Source organism: Pinus tabuliformis, chromosome X, assembly GCF_031772625.1.
Source record: "Pinus tabuliformis cultivar Carrire ecotype Pingquan chromosome X, CPIR1, whole genome shotgun sequence".
NCBI classification, from domain to species: Eukaryota; Viridiplantae; Streptophyta; class Pinopsida; order Pinales; family Pinaceae; genus Pinus; species Pinus tabuliformis.
The window spans coordinates 1,198,374,168-1,198,381,608 of NC_142308.1; positions in this window are offsets into that span (position 1 = coordinate 1,198,374,168).

The following is a 7,441-nucleotide window of genomic DNA, read 5'->3' on the forward strand; positions in this document are numbered from 1 at the left end:
TGTGGCAAGTTGCTCCTGAATCAAGCAACCAGTGATTTTTCCAAGAAGCAAGTGAAGCATTAAATAAGTCTTCATTTACTCCAATATTAGAGTGTGCCACAACATAGTGAGCAGATTCAGGTGCTTTACCTATCCCTTTGTCATTAGTTTTACCTTTAGGTTGATTTCTTTCCTGCTCAATTTTATCCCAAGGAAACTTGCATGTGGATGCATCATGTGATCCATCTCTATTGCAACGTATCCAATGAAAATCTGACTTTTCTCCTTGAGAGTGTCTGACCCCCTTGCATATAAAATTTCTTCTTCCTCTTCCTCTTCGACGACATCTTTCTCTGGAAGAATCTTGAGTAATATTATTCTCTCTATGTGCAAGACACACAACCTCTTTAGAAGACTGAGGAGTTGTCTTCTTCCCAAAATCTTTCTCTCTTTCAACAAATTTATTCACAAGGGAGTCAAAGGTAATTTCTTTGAGGTTTCCATTTACTTGTAATGGCTCAAGATAATTTGAGTAAGTGGGATAAAGTGCCTTGAGAAAAGTTATCAAAGGAATGTCCTGTTCAACATTAGTGACATTGATATCATGCATAATAGATTTTACATCTGATGCAAGAGCAAGAGGATCATCATTTTGTAACTCATGGCTAAATAATTTAATCATGATTTGAACAACTTCAAGTGCAGAGCGTGAGTCATAGGGTTCCTTCATTTTTTGTAAGGATTCGAAAGCAATTGAAAATGGTGAAATATGGCAACTCACCTCTTCATTTACTGATGCTGCAATCAAAGCGTACACCTTGCTCTTCTCATTTTCCCAAATGGAGAATTCATTGTTTGAGGTAGGTTGTTCTCTATCTTTGTCTCCTTCTCCAACACACACTCCTTTTGCACAGCTCATTAAAAATGAGAGTGTGTTTGATTTTTTGAGACCACTCAAGATAATTCTCCTTCCCATTTAGAACCACTCCCACAATAGATATTAATGAATGCACTGTAAAATCTGTTTACTGTAAAAATAATTCTGGTTCCAATGTAAAAAAATTGCACCTCTAGTGTTAAAAAATGCAGAATTGGAAAAAAAAATCACTTTGATATATAGGACAAAGGTATTTTGTGGGGCAGGTATTGTATGGGGGAGGGGTTATATAGGGGGAGGTAGTATATGGGGAACGTGTTAATGTGCAGGGTTATAACTGTGGGGGTTATGAACCGGGGGAGGTATTAACTAGGTACTATATGTATGAAAGAGTATACGTTATAACCAGGAGCAGAGTATGGTATGGCGGGTTGGTAACCAAGAGTCAGGCAGTTTGTTGAGTGTGGTATGGGGAGGAAAAGGTGTGGGTTTCATTTATAGGGGTGATACAACCCAGATGTTTAACCATTTTTCAGAAGGGTTACACCACTGACGGATATACGTTATAACCAGACCCACAATATGTTATATCTCAAGTATATGTTACCACCAATGCATCAATATTCAATGGAGCCAGTGGATAGTGTGAGGTAAGATGTGTTAACGAAGGTATAGGTTGGGCCAACATACAACATAATAGGAGTGTGAGAAGCCAACATTCAACATAAAATATGGGGGCAAAGATATGAGTTCAACAGTAAAATGAAATGTGACTATCAGGCCAGCATAGGTGAATGCGCACAACGTACTCTAATTCAGTGTAACATCGTTCAATGGAGTAATACCACATAATATAGTACCACAACGAAGTAATACCATAATGCCTTCGGTCGACTGGTTGTTATCACCGCACCAAAGTACATGAATCCTCGAGAGCTTTCAATCTAGCCTCTATTCCGCACAAATATTGGAGCAATGGTAGAGGTGTTAGTTCTGCAAATAGGCAAAACATAGGCATGAGGGACTTACAAGGGTAGAGAGGGAAGCTAAAAATGGAGCTAGCTCTGATACCATGCCAGGCCAATAGGTAACTCCTCAAATGACAATATGTTTATTCATTTGGGTTGTTCATAGTTATATACATGAAGGAGTGACTCTTGAGCTTCCTCTCCCGATGACTCTTCATTTTCTCTTATTTATTATTTACACTATTTACAATTATTCACCCAAACACTATGATTAGGTGTCAATAGTCGACATATAAAAAAATGATCAACAATTTACCTTCCACCACAATGTGGTATAGGTTCGCATCCTCGTCACTCTTGGTGAAGCCCAACTCGGTGAAGTAGTTATCAATCCTGGTGTACCAAGCATGAGGTTCTTATTTCAGCCCATATAATGCTCTCTTGAGTTAACACACATGCGACTCATAGTCAAAGGTCTCAAAAACTTCAGGTTGTTCTATGTACACCTCTTCCTCAATTATGCCATTAAGGAAGGTTGTCTTTACATCCATCTGATGTATCTTCCAACCCATCTGTGCTGATAGTTCCAATATAGATTTGATCGATGAGTACCTTTCAACAGGAGAAAAAGCCTCATCATAGTAAATACCCTCTACCTGTGAAAACCCATGACCCACAAATATGTCCTTATGCTTCTCCACACTACCATATTCATCTTACTTTACCTTATGAAGCCATCGAGAGCTTACCACTGACTTGTCCTCTAGTCTCGAGACCACATCCCAAACACTGTTACAAAATATGGATTCATACTCCCCCACCATGGCATCAACCAAAACTGGATGTTGCATCGCTTCTTCAAACGAAGATGGCTTTGTCACAACACATTTTCTCATAAAATCCATGTATCTAGTGTACCCTCAGGTGTCCTCCTATGCTTGCGATGAGATGTGGGTGCTCCCACATTATCCCGTGTATCATGAAACAATCTGTCAGCCTCTCTGGTGCGCTTTCTCCCATCTCTAGAAGACTCTTCCTGAGTGGATTTCTCCATTCCCAAATCCTCTGTATGTGGCTGCTCCACATTAATCTGAGGCTCCTCAATCTTAGGAACCAAAAGTTCCTCAAACGCATGTAGCTATAGGTCCCTTTGAATGGAAAATCTCATGGTCTTCTACTCATCAAACTTGACATCCCTACAAACCACTGTCATCCTGCTTGACGAAAAGTACACCCGATAGTTGTGAGGTGTATTAATGTACCCCCACAAATATCCCCAACTCTTCTGTCAGCTCAAGTTTCTTCCATGCATCTTTGGTCACATGGAAATATACTAATGACTCAAAAATCTTCATCTGGTCTCTTACTGGATAAAGCCTCCTCTGGTGTCTTCATCCTAAGTATCCGATGTGGGCTTCTATTTTGCAAATAGACCAATGTGTCTCAGCTCATAAGTGTAGTGGTAGGCCCTGATTATGCAACATCACTCGTGCTGCCCCTACAATGCTTTTGTTCTTCCTCTCAGCTACACCATTTTGTTTAGGGTTATAGGGTGTCATCAACTCCTGTTTAATCCCTTATGCCACACAAAATTTCTTAAACTCATTTGAGATATACTCACCACTATTATCACTCCTCAGAGCTTTAACCTTTTTTCCTGACTCTTTCTCAACTAATGCTTTAAATTCACAAAACTTTGTTGAAGTTTGATCCTTCTTCTGCATGAAAAATATCCATCATTTAGGAAAAAAGTCATGAAAAAATATAACATAATACCCATGTTTGGCCATGGATGTTGTCGAGAATGGTCAACACACATCTTAATGGAATCACTCTAGAATAGACTCTGCTCGACTATCTCTTTCTTGAAATGAAGCCTTAGTGTATTTTCCCAAAGTACACCCCTTGCATGTATCAACTTTCTCTAGTGTAACTTTGGGAAGAACAATAGAGATCTGTGGCATGATTTTCAAAGCCCCATGATGCAAGTGGCCTAATATCCTATGCCACAACTCGCCAATGTCTCAGCTTTGATTTCAGGCTCAAAGAAACATAATCCTCTACCTCCATCTTATAAATATTATTTAATTGAATCTCTATATTCTTTACCTTACCCGTGGCTATATGCCTAAAGAACACCTTTCGTTTTCTAAAGACCACATCATAGCCTCCATCCTTCATCATGGAAACTAACACTTAGTTCTTCTTTAACCTAGGAACATACATAACATCCCTCAAGGTGAGAGGAGCACCATTCTCCCTCTAAAAAGTAACTATGCCCAATCCTGTAGCACTATACCTCCCATTGTCATCCATCTCTATATGCATATGGAGATCCTTCTCCTCTAGGCCACTGAACAACTCCTTGTCACCAATAATGTGGAATGAAGCTCCAGTGTCAAGGTACCAACACTACCCATCATTCATGAAACCGTGCATGCAATGATAGTAAAGTCCAATTCGAGTTGAGAGGCCATAGCTGTTATAGACATATTTGGGAACTGCAACCCCAATCACATATGTCCATAAAACAAGGGCTTCTAAGTCCCTAAAAGTGTTGTTTCATACCCTAAAGGAGAAAGGTCAGCTGATGACATCATCTCCCAGAAGTTTTCCATGAAAAACCACTCAGAACTGGTCAAAGCAGGACCATACGGACTGCCCAATGCTAAGGGTGCGATGCATCTCACCTGCCACATGCATAAAGTGTGATGCATACTGGAAATCACTTCTATAGGGTGCGATGAGCGAGAGCAGACAAATGGCACAAGCAGTTTGCTAGGTGGAGACCCTGGGAATCTTCTAGAAGCTGCTCATTTGACACTTGCCTCCCTGAATTCGCCCAAGGATGAGTAAGAGATCATGAAATCTCCAAGTGGAACCAAGAACTATCAGAGAGATGACACTAATCAAAATCCCAGAAGCTAACTCACCCCCCTGCAAATATCTATAAATGGATCCCTCATCCCAGAGATCCAGAGGTTGGAATTTGGTAATTTGCAATGAGGTGCTACTGGTTTCTCTTTTGAAGACATTGTTGGGTGATCTTGATTTGTATGAGGTGAAGAGGGCTTTCAAGCTGGGAGGATGGCACTGGGTCAGACCGAGTGGTTGTAATCCTCTCTTCTACTACTGTTACTAATAAAGCTATTTGAGTTTTCCTCCATATTCTTGTGTATCTCTGAATATTGTGTTGATATATGCATTTGTATGGCAATATATATCTGATCCTATATTGTTTGCAGTGAAAGATCTCTATGCTTTGATGGTATTATGCTACTGTGAATCTACAGGTGCTCTTTGAAGTGGAACAAGTAAGGAAGCAGTGGTGAGATTCTGTCAAAGGGGAAAGGAAACAAGCAAGGAGCCAAGAAGAAGACTGAGGTTGGTACTCTCTGCTTCTTTCTCATCTCTCTTGTAAAGGAAAAAACAAGTGACTTTAATCTGTTTGTTTCTAAGATAGCTACCTGTCTTAGTGGGACTAGCAGCTCTGAATAGACACTAGATTTCCCGATAACAAAATGGCGACTCCACTAGGGAGCGATTAGTTTGATTTCTTATATCTATTTGTTCGATTCATAAACCATAGACAGAGCCTGAAGTTAAGCCAGCTAGCCTTCGAACTGCATTTTCTATCCAAGTGGAAAGTAGATCAATTCTGCTTCAGTCAATCTCTGGGTTTGTTTATGAAGTGAACAATTTACTTGTAAACATCCTAAGTGCCCTAGAGGTAGCTTGATCAACCTCATTAGATCATCCCTTGTACTTTGTAGTTACTGACTATCATTTGCTCGACCTAAATCCCTCAACTAAACTGCAAACTGTGACCAAAAACTAAGTTAAAGTCTCATCCCTGGACCATCGCACCTTGTCTTCTTGGCAATCTGGATGCATCACACCTCCCGTGTGTAGTAGGTGAGATGCATCCCTTTTTCCCTGTGTTACAGGTGCGATGATCAGACAAGACTAGATCTGTCTCCAGATTTTGGTTTTTTCTTCACTCTCTTCAGCTTTATTCAGGAGTTTTGCTGTCTGTGATTAGTAGACCACTGTTGAAACCCCCTTTCTTTGCATCATCCAACCTCCATTGTGCAAATATTTGTGAATGTTTTTACGTATTTTTCACCATTCACAGTTTTCATTTACAAAATGGTAGCTTAATCGAACTGTCGTCTTTGGATTTGAAAGTGTCGCAAGTGTCGTTTTCAATTAAAGAAAAGAATCCTTCTCTTTTTGATAGTTGATTACACTGTTACTCTTGTATTTGATCTGAATTAGTAGTATTTCAAGTGTCAAAAGTAGTTTTCAATTCAAAATCGTAAAGTGTCGTCTTGTCTCCTTTTCATTTTTTGAAAATAAAATCGTTAGTACTATCGCTTTGAAAGAAGGAATAATTCAGATTTGTACTTAGCATTCTTTTTTTCATTCACACATTAAGAAAGCAAAAACAAATACATGCATGTGCATTTGCATTTAGACTACTTGTTGATTTTGATTTAGGACAGTGCATCTAGTGTGTGCTCTCTGCTCTATGTTGAAAGGATTTCATTTCTCTTTCCTTAGTAGCTAGGATTTTCATTGCAAAAAGAAGATTAAACGACTGTTTATCATCTTAGATTGCATTTTAGGAATTGTATATCTACATCACGCGGTGAAACTTAAAGGCAAACTTCTTAAGAAATATCAGCTGTAAAATAAATTCAATGAACATAAAAAATGCTTTGGAACCTAACGCACAACATCTAGAAGTCTAGGCTAGAGACGTATTCCGACGTCGTAAAGCCTGGTAACTGTCACTTTCATCGTAGGTTGGGTGATTCCTCCTCTTTGAGATGATAAGTGCCAGTACGGACTTGTGCTCCCACGTACCATCGAGTATATATTGGGAGACCACAATAGGCTATATCCTTTATCCTTAGGAAGCCGTGTCTACCGCCCTATCGATCGCAATGCACTGAAAACAACATTCAGGAAGATTGGCTGTCGTACCGTAAAAAGTATTCTACAGTTTTGCGATTGGTTTGGTAATCCCTCTGTCTAGATGTCCATAGTAGTCTCTTTCGTTCCTTTTCAGACTCCTTAAAGGAAAAGGTCCATCTGAGCACTTGTCACTTCAAACTCATTAAGAATCGAAGGCGACTAGAGTCATCTTTAGCTTTTTCTCAACTCTTAAAAATTGAAAAAGCAAGTTGTGTCAAAGCGTCTAAAATTTATTTTAATCAGAATAACGTCACTGTTCCCTCATTGGTCTTAGGTTGAGAAAATGGAGTCCACCAACCAAGGATTTCCCCTTGGGGGAAATCCTAGTCCTTTCTCCTCTTGGGGAGATGTTGGTGCACCTCATATGGCCACATTGTCCCTTCCTGGACTGACAATTGGCCTGCTGGTATGGCTTTTCTCGACCTCTGTCGTTCAAAGCACCGTGATTCCTGAACAATCGAATCAGCAACTAGATGATACTAGAGTTCCCCTCCAACCTTCTACTTTGTTTGTCTCTCCCTCTCCTTCTTCCTCTTCACTTGGTGAAGATAGTAAAACTAAAAACCAAGTAACTGAGAAGAAGAAGAAAGGGAAGGAGAAGAAGAAGAAGGAGCCAACGGCAAAAAGGGGCAACCGT